This window comes from Macrotis lagotis, chromosome 1 (genome assembly GCF_037893015.1).
Source record: "Macrotis lagotis isolate mMagLag1 chromosome 1, bilby.v1.9.chrom.fasta, whole genome shotgun sequence".
Classification (NCBI taxonomy): Eukaryota; Metazoa; Chordata; class Mammalia; order Peramelemorphia; family Peramelidae; genus Macrotis; species Macrotis lagotis.
Genome location: NC_133658.1, coordinates 83,365,530 through 83,393,434, shown reverse-complemented (window position 1 = coordinate 83,393,434; position 27,905 = coordinate 83,365,530). Strand labels below are relative to the sequence as shown.

Sequence of the window (27,905 nt, the reverse complement as noted above, 5' to 3'; positions counted from 1 at the left end):
AAATGATCAATAATTTAAAAGTACCCTAGTTTTCTTCCCTGGAGACAAAAATGTTATAATAATGATAATGATGTTCAGTTCCGGGCGCCACATTTTAAGGAGTACATTGACAAGCTGGAGCACATCCAGAGGGTGACCAGGAAAGTGAAGGGACTGGAGACCATGTCATACAAGTATTGATTGAAGGAACAGAGGCTATTTAGCCTGGAGAAGAGAAGACTTGGGTGGAGGGAGGGGGTGGTGCATAATAGCTGTCTTCAGGTATCTGAAGGGCTGTCATGTGGATGAGGCGTGACATTGTCCTGGCCCCAGAGAACAGGAGGAGCAAGTGGGGAAAGTTGCAGAGAAGCAGATTTTTGACTTGATGAATGAGATAATTCTGCAATCCAAAAATGAAATGGATGGAAAGAAGGGATTGACCCTTTGCAGGTGTTATTCATGGAAAGAATACATGACCACTTATAAGGAGATAGTATAGATGGAATTTCTTCTCTGGTCTGAGTTGGACTTGATAAAATCGAAGATCCTTAATGGTTTGGGCATCTTATGACTAGAGGCATTGGGGTGCAGAGTTAAAGAATAGTATCTAGACTAAGAGATTCTGAAGTCAAATACTAAATTCATTAAAACTTGATGATCCTATGGAAGTCACAATCTCTTGGTCTCAGTTTCCCTAAATGTAAAATGAAGGGATTGGGCAATTAGATGGAACAGTAGATAGAGCAGAAGATCTGGAGTCAGAAAGACTCCTCTTCTGGAGTTCAATCTGGCCTCAGAAACTTACTCAATGTGTGATCCTGAGCAAGTCACTTTACCCAGTCTGTCTTAGTACTCATCTGTAAAATGGACTGGAAAAGGAAATGGCAAATCACTTTAGTATCTTTGTTAAGAAAACCTCATATAGGATAGTGAAGAGTCAGATATCACAAAACAACAACAATAATAGATATAGATCATCTTTCATCTTCCCTTCCAAAGTCTGCAACATATCATAATTTATTCAGCCGTTCCTAATTGATAAGCAGACCTTTAGGTTCTAGTTTGTTTGTTTAAGACACTATCATTTCTATGGAAAACCATAAAGTTGAAAAGCTTGAAATAATTATAATGATGATTACAATTAATAGCAGTTCATATGTATATAAGAATTTAAAATGTGCCTTCTAAAACAAGTTCAGGACTCTTTTTTTCATTTTATTCAATTTGATAATTTTTGAGTCATCACAGGCCCTTTCTAATGGTTGTCTACTTTAAAGATGCTTTGTATCTAAACATACAAATGATATTTGTTTATTAGTTAAAGGAAGGGAGGGAAGTATTTTTAGTGAATTGTGCTGCTGAGAATTTTAATTCTCCACTTGATTATATGTGAAGGATATACAAGCTCACCACAACAGTAGTCATTTTCATGCTTAAATAGTGACCTCTCTCATACAGATTTTAATCAAACATTATCAAAGGTAACAGTGGTTTTCCCCCAAAGGAGTATTGTCCAAGAGAGACTGACCTAAATGCAATACTTTATTTAAAAGACCCTGACCAGTCAAGAGAATTAAAAAACATGTTTCCATCAAGTACTTCTATTTACATTTCCCATCAACCACTACTGCAGGTATTCTTTTCCTTGGATCTCTCTCTCCCATTCACCCACATACAACATATATTGCTCAATTATGGTTTCAATCGTTCTGAAATTGAGTACAACAGGAATTAGGTGCATCAACAAATGGGCAAATAGCCCATTATAAAAATCATAGTTTAATTCAAACATTTATTAAGTACCTACTGAATGCAGAATACACTACTAAAATCTGAGAAGAAACTTGAAGTTCTTTTTTCTTTCATTAATTATTATATTGTCCTTATAGTTTGAATGAGATTCAGATAGAAATTATCACTAATCAGTTATTCTTATTTCTTTTTATTCAATGTTCTATGAACTATTGCTGAGGGATAAATAATTACATTTATAATGAAGTAGAAGAAGTAGGATGTTATCATTATCATTACCTAGCATAAATGATGCCCCTATGCATGACAGTCACTAGATTCTGGGGATACAAACTAAAAAGTGAGGCAAACCCTTTTCACATGGAGCTTACAGTTTACTAAGGGAACACCACATTTTTGGGGAGTGATGGCAAGAGAAGGGACTCTAGCTGTAGATGGGCTCAGGAATAAAGAGTAGAGCCAGAGGGCAGTTTTCATAACTTTCCCAATAGCAAATGGCTTGATTCTTTTTCCTGAGCAAGGGGTAGAAAGTGGGGAGGATGCAGATATGATGGACAGAAAGTAGCAAGATGGAAAATTGTTGAAATGTAATTATGACTGGACTCCAGTAGTCTATCAGCCAACAAATCTTTATTAAGCATTATACTATATAATTTTGGGCAACTAAATAGCACATTGGATAGAGTCCTGGGTCTAGAGTCAGAATCTAAATTCTAATCTGCCCTCAGACACTTACTAGCTGAATGATTCCGGGCAAGTCACTGAACCCTATCACTCAACTAGTAAGATTTTGAGGCTGGATTTGAACTCAGGAAGATGAGTCTTCCTGACTTCAGGCCCAGTGCTCTATCCACTGTGTCACATAGCTGCTTTAAAAAAGCTAGTGCTAAGATGAAGAGAAAAGGAAAACAATCACTAGCTTTCAGGAGTTCCCTTCTAAAAGGGAGAGGTAGCTAATAACACAACCACAGGAACACCTTTTGTTGAGAAAGATCTGCCATTGAATTGGGAATCACCTGTTAAGAGATAGTGAAAAAAAAGAAAAGAAAAAAAAGAAAAAAGAGATAGTGAAGACTGGACTTTGGAAATTGACCCTCTCCTTCTACAGCTCACCAACAAAGGATATTTCAAATAAACTTCAAGTCCAAAGATCTTAAAATACCAAAGTCCTAAGGGACGTTAGATCCCATTTTGTCCAAATTCACCTAGAAAATTCCATGGATGAGATATTTTCTATGAGATTTTTTGGCAAACTTCATAAATGAGTATGACTATATCTAACTACATCCATATCACTTTCTTTAAAACTTTTCATATTAATTGTTCAAATGATCATTTGATGCAGGAACGGACCTTAAAATCATCTAATTGAAACTCTTCATTTGACAGATAAAGAAACTGAGGTCCAGAGAGGTATTTTAAATGTTTTCCTGGGAAGTTCTCAGTACTAGTGAATAAAATGAAATGTCTGGGTTTAAGCATCACCTCTGGGACTGTTTGAGGGAAGGGAAAGATGGATGCAAAGCCAGAGACTTTAATTTATGTCCTATCACTGTCACTGACTAGTTACAAACTTTGGGCAATTCAGAAACCTCTCTGAGCCTCAGTTTCCCCATCTGAGAACCAATGATATAATGGAATAATAATAATTCTTATTATACCTATCCCAAAGGAGTCTATAACAACAGCACGTACACCACAGAGCTATAGAAACAAATGAGATAATATATGTAAAATTCTTTGCAAACTTTAAATCACTATATCACTATTATTATCATTGTTATTAACTATGGGCTGCTGCAGATATGTGAGCTATTATGTTCTAATGCAGCTTACTCAACTTACATAGGAAGAAACTAAGCCTCAGAGAAAGGAAATGACTTACCTAACAGCTTAGCGTCAAGGCTAAGGCTGGAATTCAGGCTTCTTCTGGGCAAAGGAAAGTATAATTAGTATAAAGGTCAACCTGCTTTTTTTCATGAAGGAAAATCATGGAGAATGTTAAAAGTATATTCAGTTACAATATCACTATGGGTCCTGAGAAAGCAGGCACCTTTGGGGTGCCAGGTCACTTTGGGGTATCTGTCTTGTCATTACACATTAGGATGAAGCCTTTTGGGGGGAGGGTAGGATCCCCGTCTATCTAAGCTGCTATTGTAATGAGCTATGTCACAGCAGCCTCTTACTGTCCAGTACATCTCTCTTCTGGGGGAAGTACACACATATCTGTATGTACACATCTATAATTTATTGGCTGGTTGGCTCATCAAGTCTATTGGTTTTCATAGCTACACTATTGTCAGCATGTTTCAGGATGGATTTGCTGCTGACATGGGTGAATGAAAAAATACTGACATTTTTTACTATTGACCTTGACATATTTTAGTATTATTATTAGTAGTAGTTCCATTCCAGGTAGGATCATTGTCCGAATGGGATCATACACAGAAATCCAAATGTGACTCCTTTTGGGAGTAACTGCCTAATAGATGGCACCATGCTTCCACACTCAAGACTAGGCCCTTCCTCCAGTCAAATAGAAGACTGACCCCCCCCCCAGGGGACAATCATCATTGGGGGTTGTCCTGCATGGTGAATTTGGAGAGAATCACCTGGTAAGAAATAGAAAAACTTATTTCTTTAAATCTCAGCCCTGCTGTTTGCAGTTTCACCAACAAAGGGTATTGGTGATTTGAAATGGAATCAGAAGATCATAGAATGGAAAGTCTCAACAAACTTTGGAGATCACCCCATCCAAGGTCACAAGTAGGTTTCACACCTTGCCCAACTTCAAAAGGATTTAGAATATTGAACATGGAATGTCAGAGCTAAAGGACCTTTAGAACATACAATACAAAATGGTAGCATTGGAATGGACTTCCTAACAGAACGCAGAATGCCAAAACTGGGAGGGACCTCAAAGAATCACAGAATTATAATCTCAGACTTGTAAGGGATAACTACCCTATCTTCTCTGATATCTTTCTTTTAACTAAACATGTCCAGTTTATTCAACTAATCCTTGCATGGCATAGAAGAGGTCACTTAGTCCAAACCCTTCAGTTTAAAAAAAGAGGGAAATGATACTTAGAGAAAGGAAGTCCCTTTCTTAAGGTCACATGGTATGTGAATGTCCAAGCTGGGAAGGGAACCTAGGACTCCTGATTTCCGGTAATTATTTTCTCTCTAAAACAAGAGTTCTTTACTTTCTTCTGTATCTTGAATGCTTTTGGCTGTCTAGTGAAGCCTATGGACTCCTCAGAAATAATGCTTTTAAGTGCATAAAATTAAATGCACAGACTAAGAAATCAATTATATTGAAATAAGATTATCAAAGTATTTTTTTTTAAGTTCATAGAATTTAGGATAAGGATTTCTGCTCTAAATGAATAAATAAAATACTTAGGGAACCAAAATCCATTTCTATCTCAAGGTAAGTTCTATCCAGTTTCATTTAACCACAAGGTCCAAAATATTCCATGAGCACTTTGGTTATCACCCACAGATTCACTTAAGCATATAAATATATACACATATACATAGATGGATAGATAGATAGATAGATAGATAGATAGATAGATAGATAGATGGATATGTACATATATATTTGAATATAATCTATATGTGGATAGTGTTTGTGTGTATAGATGCATAGACAGATCGATAGATCAATAGATCGATAGATAGATCCACAAATTTAAATATATAAAAATACAGTGCAAGCAAGGAAGGAGTCTATAGCAAGAAGGAACAAAGGGCATTTATTCTTATATGTAACAAGGCAGCAAATATGCTTTTGCATACAAATAGAATCAATAAATATTCAAAGAAAATAGAATCTAGGGGCAGCTAGGTGGCACAGTGGATAGAGCACCGGCTCTGGAGTCAGGAGTACCTGAGTTCAAATCTGACCTCAGACACTTAATAATTACCTAACTGTGTGGCCTTGAGCAAGCCACTTAACCCCATTTGCCTTGCAAAAATCTAAAAACAGAAAAGAAAATAGAATCTAGTTGACTGGAGAGTCAACATATTGTATTGGAAAGTGATGTAATGGATTTGTACCGAGAAGACCTGAGTTCAAATCCAGACTCTGATATTTATTGCAACCTGGATAACTGAGTAAATCATTTAAAATATATAGACCTCTGTTTTTCTCATCTGTAAAACTAGGGTTTTGGCTGACTCAATCAGGTAACAAACATTTATTAAACACTTACCAGTGTTTAATTTCTGGACTCTGTGCTAAACACTGAATACCAGAGAGATAAAAACAGAATTATGTCACCTCTAAGATCCCTTGGAGCTATTGAGACTGACCAGTCATAATTCCAATCTTTCATAAAAATGTATCTAGTATATGAGGTCCTTGAACTATTTTTGTCTCATGGACCCCTTCTCAGAATAGTTTTAAATGCAGAAGAAATACATAGGATTTCAAAGGAAATCAATTAATTTTTTCATTGCTATTTACATTCACAGACCCTTTGAAATCTAAACACGGGTCCATGGAGTTCAAATTAAGAACCTTTGCTCTAGAGAGATTGAATGGGATGATGGCTTAGGTTTGGCTTGGCCCCTGTATTCAATAGGCAGACATACCAAGGGCAGGTTGAGAAAGTGGCTGCCCAAAGAAGGTGACATCTCTCACCTCTCCGATCCCGTTTGTGTTGGAGGACTGTAATTGCCACACACACACCCCTCTGCTTGAGCAGGTCCTGGAGCAATCAGACACCCTCCCTACCTCTCTCACAAGTGGGAGACTTTGAGATATCACACATAAAAGGAAGTCTGGCACCCATTGAGTTTATTTGTCAGGCTGAGGCTGGATCCTTGCCCCTATTTAATTAGCATTTCTTGGATGGAGGAGGATTACTAGGGGAAATCTAAAGAGCCAGGCCTTAATTTCTTGGACCCATTGAGGATGAGATATGTTTACCTCATGCTGAGGTGACTATCAAAACAGAAGGGAAATATTTCTGTCCACAAAGCCTGACTGTGACAAGCTCTGTCTCCAGAGATGAATGGTCTTTTCCATAGAGGCTTTAAATAGGAGCCAGAATGAGAGTGAGCAGCACTGGGTTGAATAATTAGATCGTTCTTCATAAATCCTGGAGTGAAGACTTCCAAGCAGGTCTATTATGAGTGTCCTATGTTAGCGGTAAACTTTATGTGGTGTGGACACAGCCTTGTGCTATGCGTTGATGATGGGTAAGTAAATCACAGATGATTGGGGCCAAGGGATGACAACTCCCTGTTAGCCCTGTGAGAATTGTCTCCTTCAAAACAGAATGAATACCATCCTCCTCCTCATTATTATTACCATCACTAAAACATCCCAGGGTCTGGCCACCTAAGGTTAACTAGGACCATTTTGAACACTTGATTTGTAATTGATCATTTTCTCTGTCTTTTATGAATATTTGCAAATGTATCTGAAGAACTTGAGTGATGCAATGGTTGAGTTCAATTCTTCAGGGACGAATTTACTGAGGAAAAGTAAAGAACATCTTTTTGAGGTCGGTTACATAAGAGATAAGCCCAGAAGTGGCATTCTGTTTGGAGCAGCTTAATGGCATAAAAATATAAAAAGAGAAAATTAGACTTCATGATGAGAGAAGAGAAAGAATGAGACTAGGGATACGTCATTTATTCATTCAATAAATATTTGTTAAGTTCATACTGCAGGCCTTATACCAGGCCAGAGGGACACAGAGTTTAGATAGACATCATTTCCCACTCTTAAGACTGACCACAATTGGCTTGTGAAAGGCAAATAGATGGGCATTGAAAGGATAAATGAGCTCACAGATGCCCTTAATTGAAAATTGCTGTTCAAAGTTTATTTGTTTACTAGCTTTTGTTTTATTTATTGTAAAAGTGTCCAGACTTCCTTTGGAGGATGATGATTGTTGCTTGGTGGGCAATCCAAGTTCCAGCCTCTGGGTGTTGTGTCAGAGTCCTCAGAGAATGTGATAGAGAGACTAAGCTAGAGTCAGCATGAATGAATGAAAAGGCATTCACCAGGCACATTCTACATGCAGACACTTTGCAAAGCACTATGGTTATAGAGTCTCTGTAGTCTGGTGTGAGAATGTCCCATATTTTGTCCCAGGACAGATTTCTGGAGGGGAAGGAGGATAGAGGAAGAGGTTGACTCTTTACATATATGGAGACAATGGAGAGTTGGATAAGTTGGGGCAGGGAGTATGCTCCAATGATTCTTGAAGCCCCGAGTCTGCTTCTGGTTCTGATTCTCAACACTGTTTCTCCCAGTTATAGCAATATCTCACATCGGTGATGACAGTCCTAACACAAGATAAAACTGAATTAAATAATTCTGAGCTTGGAGGGGTCTCAACAAGGGAAAAGAAAGAGAACATCTGGAAGGGGGAAAGTAGACTCATAGCTCAGTTGTAAATTATTCTGTCATGGGACATTGGAGATTTGGGTCTGATGACTGATGGGAAGTCCCTGGAGCCCTGGGAAGCTATACCTGGAAAAGAAAATCTAGAAAGAGGGAGATGCTGAATGGTCACAAGTTTACAACTCCCAGAGGTTCCTGTTAGTTGGGTGTTGGAGACTCTAGAACTCCCAACAGGCACTGATCTTCATACTTAGCTGCAACTATGCATCCAAGTGAGGACATTGCATCTACTTTTGTGGAGCCTGCTCTCTAACAGTATTAGGTATAAGCTACAGAGAGAAAGATTCTGACTTGGAAATTAAAAAAATAATTTCCTAGCAATCAGAGTTGTTGCAAAGTAGAATCAGAGAGGAAGAAGTTTCCCCATTTCCAGAAGTGTTCAAATGGAATCTAGCCAACCATTCACTGAAGATAAGAGGTATAGGTTGGCCTAGATGCCTTCTAACTGATGTTACAAGCTTGGAGATTCTTTAAGTCACTTACTAGAGTCATTTAAGCTTATTTCTCTCCTTCGATGAGAGAATATAAGCTACTTGAAAACAGAAGTTGTTTTATTATCTGCATTTCCAGTTCCTGACACATATGAATTATTTTATTTGTTTGTTGGTTAATTTGAAGTTGCCATGTTTGAACATTTATTAATTTAATGGATCATTGTCAAATCCCCTTTGGTCTAACCTAGACTAAGAAATTCAGGGGATGGAGCATATTTTTCTTGTGGTATGAAGTAGAGAACACACACACACACACACACACACACACAGAAACACAGAGAAACACACAACTGGTTGAGATCAAATGCAGTGTCTTTCTCTAATGCTTCATTGTGTCTTGGAGTAAATTTGAGGCTCTCAAAGATTATGGCAGTAGAATGCATGCAGATTAGTTGTTTGGGGTTCCTTCCTTTTTCCTTTGCTGCTTTAGTCTTACCATTTTCTATGGCAGCCCCCTCTGTACATGGCCATTGAGAGGTAGCTCTTGGACTTAGTATGTGACGGGTGACTCAGGCAAGCCAAGGATGAACTGAGGAGCAACGTATTCCATTATCCCTTCCTTCAAAGACACTTTGATCCTCCTATCTCTCCATTTTGATTTCTGCATGATGATTTTCCTATACCATCGGGGCCCTATTCCCTGCAAAAATGACAATGGATATTAGTAAACCACATAAACCAACATCTAATATCATTGTTCAGCATTACCTTATGCAAAGAAACTTTAGGGCTCAATTTCCCACTTCTGATGGTATCCAAGACAATCAACCATCCAGGCTCTGTTTACATATCTCCATGGTTCACCAACCAACCAGTCTCACCATTCATTAGCTCTAACTGTTAGTAAGTTCTTCCTAATAGTGAGCCCAAATGAATCCCTCTACAACTTCCATCTAATGGCTATTCCATACCTTGACTTGCCCTCTTTCATTTCTGTGACTTTATTTAGACCTGAAATGAGTTCCTTTTTTGTTCTCAGTCTGATGAAGTCTTTCTCATACCTGACAAGATCTCTTCTGCCTCTTTTTCCTCTTTTTCTTTCAAGGCCCAGAATGATAGGCATTTCTTCCATGAAGACTTTTCTGAACTCCCTGTGGAAAGTGATTTCCCCTTCCTCAAATTTTCCTAGAGTTTTCTATGGTTCTATCTTCTCCCTACCTTGAATTGTGCTTCAATCAACAATCAATCTATCTATCCATTCATCCATCTAGCTAACTAGCTAGCTATTTGTATATGTGTGTATATATACATATGTGTATGTATTGTCTGTCTGTTTGTCTCTATGTTTTTATTTGCATCTGTATGTGTATGTCTACATGTAGATGCATTGGCATATGACCATATATATTCCCAGAACTGAGCATAGCACTTTTCAGAGAGTATGTGCTTAATGATTATTCATTGATTTTAGCTGGATAACATCAATTTCTCCCTTCTGGAATAAGCTAATGTGTCCCTCATTCACAGAGACATAGGATAGAAGAAGAGGCTTCACAAATCATCTAATTCAGCCTCCCCATTTTATAGATTACAAAACTTGTGTGACATGTCCAAATACACACAGGTATTAAATAGCAGATTCAAATTCAGATCTTTTGAACTTTCAAACTCACTAAGCCCTACCACCTCCCAGATAAATTGTATCTCTACCTCCTTAAATCAATTTTGATCAACCAATATTTATTAGGTACTTAATAACATACAAGTTCTCATGTAAAGCATTGGGGATATAAAAACATGTCTGTCACATGAAAAAAGAAGACATGAGAGCAGCTAAGTGGTGCAGTGAATAGAGCCCTGGGGTCAGGAGGATCTGTTTCAAATCTGACCTCAGATACTTAATAATTACCTAGCTATATGACCTTGGGCAAGTCACCTAACCCCACTGCCTTGCAGAAAACTCAAAAACAAAATAGAAAGAAAAGAAATAAGAAGTCATAGAAACATAACTGGCATATATCTCCCTAAGAGAGTCCATGAAGAGTCAGTGACCTCTTCTTGTGAAGTCAGTCTGGGAAGTGATATCTGCCATTATTCTAGTCCTCAACCTTCTCCAGAAAAGGGTCAGGTATTACAAAGTAACCCTCTCAAATTCCTATCTCTTCCAACAAAAATCAGGTTCTCTACTTCTCTCTCCTAACAGCTTTGAGTCTTCTATTACGTAAGGTGCTTAGGTGATGTGCCAATAAATGGCGTATGAATACTTAATAAAGGTGCAATGAATTATAAATGGTATGGAACTTATCTACATTGCTTCCTAATTGATGAGAGAATGGTCCTTTATCTTTTATCAAGACTCATGGGAGATAGGAGGTGAGAATGTGTCCTGACAGATAAATTTTAAAAATTGTTAGTGAGCACCATCAAAAGCTACATGGAAGCATCACCATGGGGATAGATAAAGATGGGAAGATATTGTTGACCAGAAAGCATGCTAGTGAAAGTAGATGGTGCTGATATGGAGAGAAGTCAGCTGAGGATTCCCTACTATGGGAATTACTGCTGGAGGAGAGGACTCATTAAGAGTAAAGATAGAAACTTGCATGCAAACAGTAGGGAATCCCCATTATTACACCTATTAACATCAATCATCATCACTAGCTCCCATTTTTAATATAGTTTAAGTTTTATTTAAATGCTATCTCCACAATGACCAAGTGAGATGTGCGGTGGGTAGTATAAGTATTGTTATCCTTACTTTACAGGTGAAAAACCTGAGTCATTTAAATAAATCTTCCATTTTGTGTTTCTTTCCTTGAGCACCAGTGACCAAATAGCAATACTGATTTTAAAAATTATCTAAATTTCATTTTTTTCATTGACGTTCATTTTTTCTTCCTTCTTCCCCCTCCCTACTGAAAAAAATAGCAAAATCCATGCAACAAAAATGCACAGTTAAGAAATGCAAATTAATGAAACTTCAGCTCTGAGGTTTCACCTTCTAGCCATCAGATTGATTGAGTTGACACAAAAGGAAAATGACAAATGCTGGAGGGGCTGTGGGAAAACAGGTCCATTAGAGCACCATTGGGGAACTGTGAATTGGTCTAGGCATTCTGGAAAGCAATTTCAAACAAAGCGCCCTAACCAAGTAATATATATATTCTTTGACCCCATTTGATGCATTTAATTCCATAGACAAAGACAAAGGAAAATGACCTATTTGTTAAATTATGTATACACACATATATGTATGTCTGTATGTGAGTATGTATGTCTATATGTATGTGTATATATATATATATATATGTATATATATATATATCAGTTTTTTGAGTGATTGTGAAAAAAACTAAGGTTAAGAGAAAGGAAAGGAGTTATGTATTCATTTGGCTAATAAGCTACAAATTTAGCCAGGACTTCAGATTTAAACTCCATGGTCTAACAACTATATCATTATTAGAAAAATAGATTCATAGATTTTCAGGATTGGAAGTACCTTTGAGATTATCTAGTACACTCCTACATGAATTATGAATTCTAATTTATACTATCCCCAAGAATTGATCATACAGTTTATGTTTTAATACCTCCAATGATGGAAAACTTACCATTTTCTAAGGCAATTTATTTCATTATTGAGTTAGATCTGAATGTTAAAAAGTGATTTTATTGAGTCAAACTGAGTCCTTCATTGTACCTCATTTTAGTCTCTATGACCAACAGAATAAATGTAATCTACTTTCCTCATGACAGGACTTTTGAAAGAAGAGCACAAAAGTCAAGATTTGAAAAGAGCTGCTTATATTTCTCCTTGTATGAGAAGATTGGGGAAGGAAAGAATGATGAAAATGACAAGCCTCATTTACCCATGGAAAATTCATCTTTTTCCTTCTTGGTTTTGCATACTTACAACTATATTTTAAAATAAAGTCATTCCTATTTCATCCCAGCTATCATGAACTTTTCTCAATCCTCATTCTCCTTAGCCTGAGATAATGTTGATCACTCTCTCCTCCTTGATACTACCTTCTTTCTAATAATACAATAATTATAAAGCAATTTTAGTATCTAATATAGTAAGTTCTACATGATGTTAAATAGTATTATTGCTGTTGTTGTTTCCATGACACCTCTCTTTCTTACTTCTCATTCCACCCATCTAACCTTACCTTCTCTTTCTCCTTTGCTGGATCCTCTTCCAAATCATGCCCATTAACTGTAGGTGTCCTTCAGGATTCTGTCCTGTCTTCTATTTTACCTCAACTTGGTGATCTCATCAGTTCCCATAAATTTAATTACTATCATCTCTATGCTAATCATTCTCAAATCCACCCATCCTATCCCATTTTCTCTACTGTCACCCAGTCTTTCTTTGTCAACTGCCTTTTAGATATCTCAAATTGAATGTCCAGGAGACATCCTCAACTCATTATGTCAAAAACAGAAGTCATTATCTGCCTCCCTAATCCCTCCTCCCACCTTCCCTGTTGCCATACAAGGCAACACCTAGGAAGTCATTCTAGGAATCATCCTGGATTCTTCACTATATCTCATATCTAATCAATTGGAAGGTCTTGATTTCATCTTTGTTACCTTTCTCAAATATGATCCTTTCTCTCCTCTGACACAGCTATTACTCTGCTACAAGGCTGTCATCATCATCTCACCTGGATCATTATAATAACCTACTGGTGGGACTGCCTGCCTCAAGTCTCTCTCTATTCTAATCTAGCTTTCATCTAGCCACTAAAGTTATTTTCCTTAAGTTCAGGTCTAAACCATATCATCATCACAACCTTGCCACCACCCACCACTCCTAGTCCCACTCAGTAAATTCTAGGTGTTTCCTATTGTCTCCAAGAGCAAATTCCAAATGTTCCATTTGGCATTCAAAGCTCTTCATAACCTGGCCCCTCTTTCTTTTCTAGTCTTTCCTTTGACACTGGTCTTCTGGCTATCCCATGAACAAGATACTCTTATCTCTTGGTTCAGGGTATTTTTCTCTACCTGTCTCCCATACTTGGAATCTCCTCTCTCCTTCACTCCAACCATTGACCTCCCTAGATCCTATTAACAAAAGGATTTCAGCTAACATTCTATCTTTTTCTGTAAGTCTTCCCCAGCATCACTTTAGTGCCTTCCCTCTGTTAATTATTTCCTATTTATCCTGTGTTTATGTTTGTTTGTATGTTGTGTCCTTTATTTAATTGTGGGCAGGGGATGTCTGTTTCCTCTTTTGTGTCCTTAACACAATGTCTATTTGATTTTTTAAAAATGAAATTAGTAATCATCTTGGCTCAAATTAACCTTCATTTAAAAAAATGATGGCAACTTTGCTCATGCAACTCATGATATTAAGAAATATTTTTAAAATGAGGAATATATATGAAATATATATTGGATTTTGAATTGGATTGTTTCAATGAGCTATTTCAAAATATCTATTTCCAAGAAGTTAAATGGTATAGTGGATAGAGTGTTAAACCTAGAGACAGAACTGAATTCAATCCAGCTTCAAACTAGCTATGTGACCCTGGGCAAAACTATTAATTTTCCCATTTGTAAAAGTAAGTTAACAATAATACCTACTTTCTAGGGTTGTTGTGACAATAAAATGAGATGATATTTATAAAGCAGTTTCCAAACTTTCATACTACATAAATGCTATTAAAACTACATTAGTGCTATTATTATTAAACTCATTGAAACTCATTCATACATAAGCACTAATGGAACGTTCCATCTCCTGACTCTCTGAACTGAGTAATGGATTACCTAGTAATGCCAGAAAGTCATAAAACCCTGTTGTTTTTGTTTTTAAATATACCATTCAGACTTTGTACCAGTGTAGAATAAATTTCCACAGATTGATAAAAGTAAAATTTCTTAAATGTTAAGAGTTGGTTAAAAGTAGAAAAGATTGCCTTGGGAGGTAATGAGTTTTGCTGCCTTCAGAATGAGACTGAATGAGCAGTTCTATGTGAATCACTTTCAAATAATTTCATTACTGTTAATGACCAAAAAGAGAAAACCTGTCAGACTGGATGGATGTCAATAATTCACAGTTCATATTGCTGTTTAACAATGTGAGAGCATCCCTTCAAATTGTATCATGTTGATGTTGAGTCATTCAGTCATTTCCAACTCTTTATGATCCCACTTGGGATTTTCATGGGAAAGAGACTGGAGTGGTCTGCCATTTCCTTCTCCAGTTCATTTGACAGATGAGGAAACTGAGGCTAACAGGGCTAACAGGGCTTTGGAAGTTTATTCTACACTGGTACAAAGTCTGAAAGGTAGATTTCAAAAAACAACAACCACCACAACAGGGTTTTACGACTTTCTGGAATTACTAAGCCTGTGGCCACATGGCTAGTGTCTGAGGGTGAATTCGATCTCATGAGAATGAGATCCTGATTTCCAAGCCCAGTACTCTCTCCAGAGTCCCCTAGTATCAAAGAAATGCAAACAAAAATTAAATGTTAGGCAAATTTTATAAATATATATACATATATGTGTGTATGTGTGTGTTTACATATATATTCATTTCTATGTATAATGTCTGAGGACCTGGGTTAAGAGCTTGGCTTTGAACGATGGCCATCGGAGCAAATGACGTCTTTCAGACAGACTCCATTTCACCAAGTTTTCCAAGTCCTAGTTTGAGTCCAGGCCCTGAAGTTGTCTTCAAGAATACTTTCAAATTCAGATAGAAACCAAGGCCATTGAATAGTACCTAAGGATCTCTTTGGCCTTGCATTAGTTTTCTAAAATATATATTCTCAATAACCATGTTCTTTTTTCTTTTTATTTATTTTTTTAAGTATTTCCCAATTACATTTTAATCAGGTTCAGGCCACACTCATAAGTATGGTGGTGACATTGAATTAACCAACACCTGTGGTGTAATTGGTGGTCTGCTTCTAAGAGTAGAAACTCCAGGGTCATTGGTGTATGCTCACTTATCTGTCATGAATGTAGACAAGGGTCCTCTTTATCACACTAAAATCTCAGAACATAAAGAATGCAAGCAGTAATGACCTTTTTCTGGAAGAGGATGGGGAGGGAGATAACAGGAAAGGCCACTGAGAAGGTGGAAGCCATGAGTCAATCAGTAGGTAGGATGTATTTGCTTACTAGTTGCCTTATCACATTCCCCAGTTGGCTGTCTGGACTTCAAAATTCCCCACCTCTTGGTTTCATCTGTGTCTTACCAGCTTCACCCCCTTGGGAATTTTCTAATTGGCTGTCAGAATTTCCTCACTGGTAGCCAAAGAGAAGAACTGGCAGTTCTGGCTGAGAAAAAGATGTGACAGTAAATCACTTCTTCTACTGTCTCAACAAGTTTCTCTCTCCCTGAAGTGGAAGGTAGATAGTTTAGACCCTAGGTGAGCTATTTCATGAGAGTCAACACTGTTAGCCACTAGAAAGTCTTGGCACTAGAGAAAAGACATTTTACGTAGTTATTTAGACATTGTCTCTCCCCACCCCAAAAAAAGCTGTTAGCTCCTTGAAGGTAGGGACTTAGCTTCTCTTTTGCTTAGTATAGTTTCTAGTACATAGCAGATATTTAGTAAAGGTTTGTTGACTAATATTGGAGAGGGTTGTACAGTGGGAAGAGGTCTAAATGTTAGTCCAGAAGATTCAGTTTTCTAACCTGGCTCTGTAGCTTAATAGTCTTTGGACTTTGGGCAAGTTACTTACCTGCTTGGGTCTCAGTTTCATTTGTAAGATGAAGAAATTGGATTACGTAGCTTCTAAGGCCCATAAGTAGAAAGAATACTGGATTGATATAAACTTGAATTCAGACTATGTACTTCACACCAGTCAAGTAATATACCTTCTCTATGTTTTAGTTTCCTTATCTATATAATGAAAGGGTTGGGTTAGAGAAATAACACCTCAAGTCCCTTACAACTAGGGATATGCTGATAAATGGCTAATAAATAGCTCTCTGAAAAATGTATCCACATTATTTTTCAGGTATAGCTGTATCATTTCTCCTTTTTCCATCATTTTCTTTTTTTTTAATTTTTTTTAATTTTTGCAAGGCAATGGGGTTAAGTGACTTTCCCAAGGCTACACAGCCAGGTAATTATTAAATATTTGAGGCTGGATTTGAACTAAGGTCCTCCTGACTCCAGGGCTGGTGCTCTATCGACTGAGCCACTTACCTGCCCACATCACTTTCTTAAGTCTGGAAAATCAATAAAATAAAAAAATCAAGCACTGATTGTTATCATTTGCTCTGGGATGGCTTTAGTTGACTTCTGCACACCCCTGTTTCTAGCTCCCTATCTATGATTTTTTTCTCTGTAAATCCAGGATCCCTGCAGCTGTGTCTTCATAGGGCTGTAGACCATTTGAGTTTGAGAGAACCTTAGAGATTATCTGGGCCTGGGACACTTAGCATCTGTGGGACCCACAACTCTTAAGGCCTTTATGGAGAGATTTCAGGGGAAGACAGGTCAGATCTGTGATGAAGAAACTGATATTTTTACTCTTACTAACCTTTAACTGAATTTAGCATTTCCTTAAATTATGAATGAAGTGGTTATGTGGGTGATATAGCGTGTGTGTGTGTTTGTGTGTGTGTGTGTGTGTGTGTGTGTGTGTGGTATAATAATATAATGCTGAATCTGAAGTCAAGAATTCCCTGAGTTCAAATCCTATCTTAGACTCTTACTAGTTATGCAAAGGTGGGCAAATCCCTTAACCTCTTTCAAACTCAAATTCTTCATCTATAAATTGTGGGGGGGGATAGCATTCACCCCTCCCCCCACATCATGTATCTTGTAAAAATCAAAAGCTATAATAGGTAAAGTTCTTTTGCAAAACTTATAGTATTATATAAATATAATTTTAGCCTCATTATGATTCAAAGGTGTCCATAAGCTTCACTAGATGGCCAATTGGGGTTCATGGCACAAAAAATAAAAATCTAGAACCCATGCTCCAGATCAACTGCCTAATTTTCCAGAATAGGGAAAATGAGATGCCCCAAATTATAAACACTTGGTAGTGGGATTGATGTTCAGGTCTAATAGTTCCTGGACCAGTACTTGACAAGGCCTCTCTCCACATGTCTCCCAGCTGTTCAAACATCCTCAGTATCATTCTCCTTCCAGGACAGGTTGGCTCAGATTTTTCTCCTGCTTCCTGGCAGTTCCCCCTTGCCAGAGCAGTATGACAATGATGAGACGAAACCTGTAAAATCTTCAGCACTGCTGTTTTGACAAGCAAGATTACCTGCTGTTGTATGATACGATTAACCCAAATTAACCCAAAACAACACCCAGTGAAAATTACCAAGGAGAAAAGAGACATCAAGGTCTATTGTCTGCTTCAGTGATGGAGCAGCTATTTCCTCTTCATTATTCCTCTTTCACAGGTGTCGTGGGTTGAAAGGTATTTTTCCAAACATAGACAAGTATAAAAATTTCAAATGTTAGTGCACACTTGTTAACAACTTATCATCTTCCCCCTCCCTCCTTAATTTCTCTGTGGATCACAAGTCTAGTGATAATTATCTATCTAACTGTCATTCAAAGATGACATTTTCTTTCAATTCAATTCTGCAAACATTAATTAAATACCTACCAATCGCAAGGCACAATGCTAGGTGATGGAAATATGAAAACAAGAATGATGCCTCAAGGCATCATGGCTCAGTTGAAGGAGCATTAGTTCTGGGGTCAAATGATGCAGACTCAGATTCTGCTCTCTCTGATCCCTGTTACTGTTGTCATCACGGGAAAGTGGCCCCTCCTTGAGCCTCAGAATAAGCAGAGTGAGACCCCGTCTTATAACATGGATCATGGAATTTCAGGGCTGAGAAGGATCTTGGAAGATATTTACTTTAAATTTGCTCAGGAAGAATTTGATTGTGCAGAGAATAAGAGGGGTAGAATTGATGACTTTCTCTTTACTGGAGCCCTGTGGTCGTTCTAATCCACTAGTATGAGGAAAAGTTAGAAGTCAAATTAAGAAGGTCAAGTGAAAAATGGGACAACAGTTCAAAGTGAGGGTGAAGTATATGAGAGTGCAGAAATTGGGATCAGGTGATATTGAGGAAAATAGATGAGGACCTTTCAATGCTTAAAGGATTTTCATTCAGAATGAGGAGTAGGGTATGGTGATAGTAACTTTCTGTCTCTCAGTTTCAGTTTCTTCATTCATAAAATAAAAATAATTATACCTACATCCCTTATTTTTCTGGGTTGTTGTGAGGAAAATCTTTTGCAGACTCTAATGCACCATAGAAATGCTGGTTTGTCATTGTCATAAATAACGTTGGAAAGAATTTTGAAAATAAATATGAATATATGGCAGGATTATCTGGACTACTGGATCATTTTCCCTACTTTCAACATCTCCCTTCTCCTAGCCATACTTCATACCTCTGCCAGACTGATGTTGTTGTCTGTCTTTCATTCTTTAAGAAGACTATGATATCAGGGAGGTAATGCCATGAGATACACATGAATTGGATTTGAGCCGGGAGGACTGTACTAAGTCACTAATCTCACTGACTTTGTATACTTACCATTGGGTATAATGGTCTTTAAGAAATATTGATTGATTAATTTCAATATAGGTTTTAATTTGATATCTCATTTCTGAGGAAGATATGGCTTAGTTTTTAATCTTTTCCAAAACAAAAATTAAAGGGGAAAAAAGCCTGAACTGTCTCAGTCACAAATAGAAACTGCCCTCTCCATAGCAGGTCATTGTTGTCTCGGAGGGATGGCAGTGGTTGGCATCCTCTGTAGAAGTTAAAACACTATGAGTAAGAATTGTGTGATCATCTTAGTCACATATCTGAAAAGAATATCTGGACCCTCAGAAGTCACCTTTTTTGCCTTTGTGATACTCTACATAACTTCCCTGAGCCTCCATGGGCAGAAATTCAATTATTTGTTCTAGAATTAGCACTGCCTCACACTTCTACATAGGTTTCCCCCAGACATAGCTTTACCTTCTCACTTCAGCCTATCTCTCAACCCTGGACACGTGGAAGAATTTCAATATGGAAGAAAACGTGTGATGAACCAGGTGTCATGGGATCTGAGTTTGAATCCCTCTTCTAATATTTACTCCCTGTGATCTTGAACAAATCATTTAGCCTTTAGGTCTCATTTTTCTCATCTCTAAAATGAGGGGGTTGGACTCAGTTATCTTTAAAATTTTCCAGTTCTATGAACTCTAGAATATTGAAGCTAGAAGAGATTTTATAGACCATCTAGTCCAACCTTATCATTTTAGAGATGAGATAACTCAAGGTCAGAGAAAGGAAGTGACATTCAGTGAATACAATAGAAAGAAGCAGGATTTTAAAGGATTAGGGTGGGAATCTCAGCTCTGCTACAAACTAGTCTGCAATCTGGGACCAAGCCTTTCACCTACCTAGGTCTTTGTCTTATTCTTAAAGTGAGGAGCAGTCGGGTGTGTGGTATCTGCTGCTGGGGAGACAGAGGTGGACGTTGGATCACTTGAGCTCAGGAATTCGGAGTGATGGCGGACTAAATCCTAAGTCGGATACCAATATGAGGAGGTCCAGGGAGCAGGAAGATACTAGGTTGTTTAAGGCAGGCACACTCTCCCAAGCTGAACATAGAGCATATAATGATGATCAACAGTGATATCCAATCTGTAAAACTTACCACTTCTAACATGGATAAGTTAGGAGATCCAGTCTTAAAAATAATTAAAAAGGGTAGTTAGAGAGTGCGGGGGATAGATCTCTGGACCTGGTCAGGAAAACCTGACTTCAAATCCAGACCTAGAAACTTCCTAGCTATGTGACTCTGGGCAACTCACTTAATCCTGCTTGCCTCAGTTTCCTCATCTGTAAAATGAGCTGCAGAAAGAAATGTCAAACCATTCCAGTATCTCAGCCAAGAAAACCCCAAATGGGGTCATCAAAAGTCAAAAACAACTCAATAACAAATTCATATTTTAAATGATTAATAATAATAAATAAAATTTGTATAGTACTTGTTATGTGACCAGCACAGTGCCTGTGAATCTCTAAGCAATTTACAATTATAACTTCATTTGAATAGCATAACAGTCTTGGGAAGTAGGTGCTATTGTTATCCTCATTTTACAGATGAGGAAACTGAGGCAATAGCAGTTAGATAGATTGATTGCTAGATGGATAGATAGACGGATGGATGGATGGATGGATGGATGGATGGATGGATGGATGGATGGATGGATGGATGGATCAATGAATACACAGATAGACAGATAGATAAAGTTAAATAGAATAAACAAATACACAAATAAATCAATGATTGACATGATCTCTGATGTCCCTTCCAGATCTGTCTTCTCTGAGATAAGTGACAGTCAGCATCTGAACTGAGGTCTCCTGATTCCAGGCCCACTAAACCACTTCATCCTTAAAAATTGGATGAACCTAAAGAGTTGTTTGAACAAGCTTTTTCTGTTCTCTGACTGAAATTAATGTGAAGGCCAACCCTGGCACCTTTTCTTTCTTCCAAAAGAATTTGTTCATCCAGAATAATGACAGGGTTATACAAACTGAAAGGACTGATTGACCCAAGATTTGTGGTCACATTTTGGATCTGCTCCCAAGGCAGCTAAGTGAGGCTTGGATACTTTCCTAGTACCTAGTGTGTTCCTCTTGAATGCATGCAAGATGTACTCTTTGTATTATAGAATTCACCCTACTAGGGAAGAGATATTTGTCTTCTGTCACTCTATGATATCTGAGGGAGTACAGCCCAGAGTTTCCTATCCACTATGCATTTAATGTCTATTTTTCTTGGCTGAATAAATGAATTAGAACCAGAGTGATTTTGAACAACTGGGAGACATACTTCTCCAGGGAACTTCTGCCTTATCTTCTTATGACGATGAAACAAGCAACTTCTCTGTTTAGTTTTGAGCTCCTGAATCTCTGCCTCTGTTGATCTGATCAGTTTTTATGGGGCTAATCTCTCTTTATTCCTTAAATTGAGTATTTGGCAACCCTAGGAAGCAGCACTGGACAGAAGAGTTAAGTGGTTCAGGATCCTAGTCATGGTTTCCTTACTTTATATTTGTACATCCTTGAGTTCTACATTCTGCTAGAATTCTTAGTTTTCTCATCTGTAAAAATGTAAGAAGAGTTATATTCCCTACCTCATAGATTACTGTGAGGAAAGTGTTTTGTAAAACATTATATAAATGTGAGCTACTGCTACCATGACATAATATTTCAGGTTTATCTGAAATCTTTTCCATGTGAATATTCCCTCCCATTATACATAACACGTCTAGTCTACCCATATTCATCCTACTGTACTCAGATTTTCCTTTAAGCTTACCTTCAGGGACAGCTAGATTGTGCAGTGATAGAGCAACAGCCCTGTCATCAGGAGACGTGAGTCTCAGACACTTAATAATTACCTAGTTGTATGACCTTGGACAAGTCATTTAACCCAACTGCCTTGCAAAAAGAAACTTGCTTTTTTTGTATGTAGGGGAAAATTTTTTAAAATTAAAAATATATGAGGGGACAATCCCTATTGTCTTGCAAAAAAAAGTTTGCCTTCAGCATCCCCTAACCCTGTGCTAGACTCTCCTTTGCATTCTCTTTATATCAGAGCCCAAGGTTATCGCTTCACTCACTATGGAACCAACCCATGCATTACTTTCTTTGGACTATAGTTTAAAGGTTAGAAGATGAATTAAAGAACATTAAGTCCAGCTCCCTCTTTATACAGCAAAGGAAACCAGGGTCCAAGAAAGAGAAATGATTTGCCTAGGGTCACACAGTTTGAAAGTATCTCATTCAAACTTCCCATCTCCAAATGTCCTATCACCCCTTCTTGGTAGAATTCCAAGTAGTATTAGTATTCCCTTAATTGTGTGTAGCAGTTGAAGTTTTATAATTACTTTATTTCACACACACACACACACACACACACACAGCCCCTCTGATCTTCACAAAACCCTTATAGGTCAGACAAGGACTATTTGCTTTACATATGGAAGTTAAGATCAGAGAGGTTCAGGGACATTTTCCATGCCTACCCAACTTTTTAAAGACAGCGTCTGCTTGACCATAGGAGACTGTACTATCCCACATCACATTTTAAAAGAAAATGTCAGCTTTTGCAATGCTTATCCATAAATAGGAACAACCAGGGTTCCCCTTCCTCCTCTCTCCCTCTCTGCCTGTGTTGGAGCAATAACAACAAAAGGCTACCTGTATTGTTAAACAATGCTTTGTCTAAAGAGTGACTTCCTTTGGGAGACTGAAGACCCCTTTAATAAGAGCCCAGATAGGACGCCAAATTAAGTCTAAGCCTGATTGATTGTTTTTATTAAGAATGTTCTGCCGGCAAGAATGGTTTGGTGTAGATACAGTAATGTCTTATAGGACTCCATGCCAATTTGCATTCTCAGCCACAATGCACTAATCAAAATGGTTAAGAGCAATTATAAGAAAGTTACCTCAGGGGACTTAGGGGTACTTTAAAAACAGCCACCTGAGTCAGACTTGGAGAGGGAAGGTTGGTCCCCAGTCCTGGGCCACCCACTGGAACCCCTAGATGCTAACAACTGGATTCATCAGCCTCTGAGGTCCCTTCCAACTATAAATCGTTAACCCTATGATTGTTTCTGTGTTGTCCTAGCCCTGAAAGTCATTTGAAAAGTTTTTCCTCTGCTCACCCCGTAAAATCAGAAGCAAGTTGATGACAGATAGGATTTCTGCCCTACCCTCCATCCCTGAATGCACATACCTAACCCAGTAGTTCAACAAATAAGAACCTCTTAAAGATTCCCAGTAAATCTCCATTTTCTTCTAAGGCAAAACAAAATTAGCAGGTGGGATGAGTCAATTAATCAATTGTTGATTTCTCTCTGGATCTGGAAGCATCTTGTTGTGCTAAGTGAAGATTACAAAGACAGTAATCCTGCCAAAACCTTCATATCATTATCACCAGATTTCAATACATACTAGGAGCAGTTTTGTGTGGAGAGAAGAGAGACAGATTTGAGGTCAAAAGATCTGGTTTCAAATCCTATATCTGCTACTTATTATGAACAGGATCAGCTCCTTTTGGGGGGGCCTTGATTTCCTTATACATAAAATGAGAGGTTTTCTAAGCAGGAGTGGGCTGATAAATGGTTAACAGCTGGTTTTCTTGGGGATGAGGGCAGACAGCGAGAAGACATTCAATACACTTTTAAGTTTGATTTAATCTGCAGTATTATCATTTATTCCATTACTTTTTTAAGTCTAAGCAACAAACAAAGCAATAAAACAAGCCCTGATTTGATTACACCAATTTCTGAAGTATAAATTCTCAAATTGGAAATTAGCAACCAGCTCTCCTGAGTAGGTTGGAGCTGGCACCAGCATCCCCCTCTGCTTTGTGGGACAAGATAAGGCAAATGCTCAAAATCCCTTGGAGTGCTAGAGATACCCAGTTTGGGGGTAATTTCATTTCTTTTGGCAAGTGGTTCTCTCTGAATATGCTTGTCCCTTTCCATGTACTTTTTGCCCAATTAATCTGGGATCCTTCATTCAGTCTCATTATACAGACTTTTCTCATTTCAGCAGCCCCTGGTATCTCCCACCATTTACATGAGAGCATCAGAGAGTTTTTCACTAGATCCCATTAACACTCAATCATCATTTTGGTCACTGTCCACCAGGTTGAAAGGAATTAGAGTCTGTATTTGTAGGCATCACACCCAGAAGGAACCTGAAGCACCCCAGGGCCCTGAATAAGAGAACACTGAGCTAGGAGGTAAGAAGCATCTTGTCTCAGGTTTATCTTTCATTGCCTGTTGCCTGTCCTTAAAGAAATCCCCAAGAAAGTTCCCCCAAAGTGGAGGTCTTTATCCGAGTATGGATTGCCATTTATCAGGGATATTGTAGAGGGGATTCCTACTTAGATACTGGATCAGATGACCCCAGAGGTGCCTTTATGCACTAAAATCCTATGATTCTATGATTTTGTTTTTCTAACTCTCATCTTCTCCACCTCTAAAAGGGGATTAAACAGACCAAAAGAACCCTCTGTGTTGCCTACTTTATATGAGTATTATAAGGATCAAGTGGATGTCTGGCACATTTTAGATTCTTAATAAATATTTGTTGATTGATTGACTGTTGAAATGGACAGCAGAAACTATAAAGTACTATATAAATATAAAAGGATTAGCACTGTACTTATTTCAGGTTTCATGAGCAGTGGTGAGCATTGACAGTATTAACTGTTCAGCAATCCAGATTTCCAGCAAAAACTCTAGTGTAGGAGAAAATTGATTCAAAATAGCACTTTTTTTGAGGGCCTGCTACATGCATGACCATTGTGCTTGGGGATAAAGCAAAGAATAAATATATGTCACTAAAATTGTTCCTAAGCAACTCACGAGAGCCATGATCATTTTTTAAAAAATCATCGTTATTTTATTGTTGATTTTTTTTTTAGGTTTTTGCAAGGCAAATGGGCTTAAGTGGCTTGCCCAAGGCCACACAGCTAGGTAATTACTGAGTGTCTGAGACCAGATTTGAACCCAGGTACTCCTGACTCCAGGGCCGGTGCTTTATCCACTACTCCACCTAGCCGCCCCCTTTATTGTTGATTTTAATATCTCTAGCACCTAGTCAAGGGCCTTATTCAAAGAAAGTGCTAAATAAATGTTTCTTTCATGGAAACGAACATAGAAATCACCCATGATTTTCAATAGTTTAATTCTTCTCTTCTCCCTGCCTCAGTGGAATGTTTCTTGAATGTCTGTGGCCTAAACCCTTTATCACTGAGGGTCAACTCCCTGGTGGTGATCCTCCCCAGACTCATAGCTGAGCTGATCTTCCTACCACAAGCATCTTCTCTTGTTGGATTATATATACAAGGACAAATGTATCTCAGATCTATACTTTGCAAGGAGAACTACCTTCCTCTGTGTGTTTTATTACTCCACTGATGCATGCAGGTCACAAATCCTCCATCACTTGAAAGGTGATTTTGGAAAGATGGTGACACCAAAAGACGCATCACTCTGTGGTCCATTTGGTGATGAGCTTCTCAGTACTTAACCAAGTAGACTGTAGATTTATTTTCTCTCTCCTTGAGAGTTCTTCATGACTTCATCTAAGGTACAGTCCATCCTTTGCTGGTGGAACCTCTTAGAGCCCATGGTCCTTTTTCATGCATGATGAGGCATTAGGGTAGAGCTTTCATGAATAAAATAACAATAAGATGATAAATACTGATGACAACTATCATCTAAGTGACTTTCTCACATGCTCTCCACCCACCACCACTCCATTCAATCCTTTCTGAAATGAACTCAACATAGCAAGCATTTTGAAGAACCTACTGTGTATTGGGGGCTGAGTAGTTACTGGTGACAAACAAATGATGCTAAAAACAATTCTTGTCCTTGTAGAACTTATGTGCTACTGGGGGAAGGAAGTAATATATATGGAGATGAGTAAATACCGTATGCAGTCATTCACACAAATATATGTTTATATGTATACAATTACATACATTTATTTGCCTAATGCACATATACACCCATGTATACTCATACTATATAAATCTCTGTATGTAGACAAATATAAGTATATATTTCTATATATGTGTATATGAATATACTGCTTTATTTTTTTTACTTTATTAACCCAAATATTTTATATTGTGTTGTGTGTGCATGTATAGATGCATGTATTTATACACTTTGTACACATTCACACAGGTGAATATCCATGCACATATGTGTGTATACACATCCAAAATAATACAAGGTAATTTGAGTATAGATGTATAACCAACTGGAAGAAATTTATAAAAGCATTTTCTAAAAAACAAAATTTCAGTTGTGCTTTGAAGAGACAAGTAGGGAAGGCAGGAGATACAAATAAGGAAGAAGAGCATTTCAAAGATGGGGCTATCCTATGCAAAAGCAAGGACTATTTGATAAAGGAAATCGCATGTTAGTTTGGCAGAGAACAGTGTATACGTGAAGGGGAGTATTGAGAAAATAGTCCAGTAAGTAAGTGGGAATCAGATATTGAAGGGTTTTAAATGTCAATCACAAGTATTGATATATATGTATATATATACATATATATATATATATATTTTTTTTTTTTCTTCGAGGTAAGAGGGAGCCATTGAAATTTCTTGAACTGGAGAAACTACCTATTAAACTATTAACCTAGAGAAACCACCAGCCTGAACAAGTGATTTTTCCCAAAGAATACAAGTCAGTGAAGACTGCTTTAGGCTGTCACAGATCTTCTGAAATATCATGAATGATTCTGTTCATGGACTTAATCATTTCAAGATGGAAGGGAGGAATTGATACAGTGACGGAGACAAGGGAAAACCAACAATACTCCTAATTCCTAACGTTGTAACCTGGACCTGTGATTTCATTGTTGTGGAGGACTTAGCCTGAGAAAGCTCTTCATACATGTGCTGATCACATGTATGACCACTTGTGGTCTTAGAGTTTTACCTTGAGCAATGTAAAATTAAGTGACTTGCTTAGATTCTCCCAGTTAAGATGGATCAGCTCTTGTACCCAGAGCTTCCTGATTCTGAGGAAGCCTGTTCTCTAGCTACACTTATTGAACTACCTCATTTTCCTAGTAATTTAGAAATAATAAATATGTTTCAAATAGCACTTTAGGAATTACAGTGACATTTGCTCAAAGGATATGTTAGATAAGAACAAGTCAGCAAGTCAGCAAGAATTAGGATTCATAGTATTAAAGTTAGAACAGAGACTGGAGGCTTTCGTTTTATAGATGAGGAAACTGAGGGCAAGCATCTGCATTAGGGATTCATTACAAGATGTTACATTAATTTTTATATCACCAAGGATTGTAGTTAAAATCAGTAAATAAGCTGAAAATCCATCAACTGAGCATTTATTCCAAGGTAGCGAGGGGCAGCAAGACAACATAATGAATAGAACATTGGACTTGGAGGCCTGAGTTCATATAACTTTGTATGATTGTGGGCAATTCATTTAACCTCTCAGATTTCCATTCAATGTCTTCTTCTGTAAATTGGGAATAATAATAATAATAATAATAATAATAAAACTGACTACAGAGGGTTATAGTGAGGATCCAATGAGATAATCTATATAAAGCTTTGCAAAACTTAAAACATGTAAATGCTTATTATAATTATCATTATCATTATCATTATTATTATTATATATTATCGTTGCTGTCATCAGTTCCACTATTCCACACCTTTCATATATGCTACCTCATTTGACTCTCCCCACAGTCCATGAGGAAGGCAGGACAAAGCTTA

General features: G+C 37.7%; 1 protein-coding gene and 1 long non-coding RNA gene across 3 annotated transcripts in view; one reads left to right on the top strand and one right to left on the bottom strand.

Annotated features, from left to right (window-relative positions):
• The window catches only part of MAF (MAF bZIP transcription factor), a 505,697-nt gene that overhangs the window by 180,514 nt on the left and 297,278 nt on the right, over positions 1-27,905 (top strand). The window lies entirely within an intron of this gene.
• On the bottom strand, positions 7,936-18,024 carry LOC141500509 (uncharacterized). The gene is made up of 3 exons (XR_012471948.1): positions 17,905-18,024; positions 9,089-9,292; positions 7,936-8,040 (listed from the first exon to the last, which is right to left on the bottom strand). It is a non-coding gene; the product is annotated as an uncharacterized LOC141500509 (long non-coding RNA).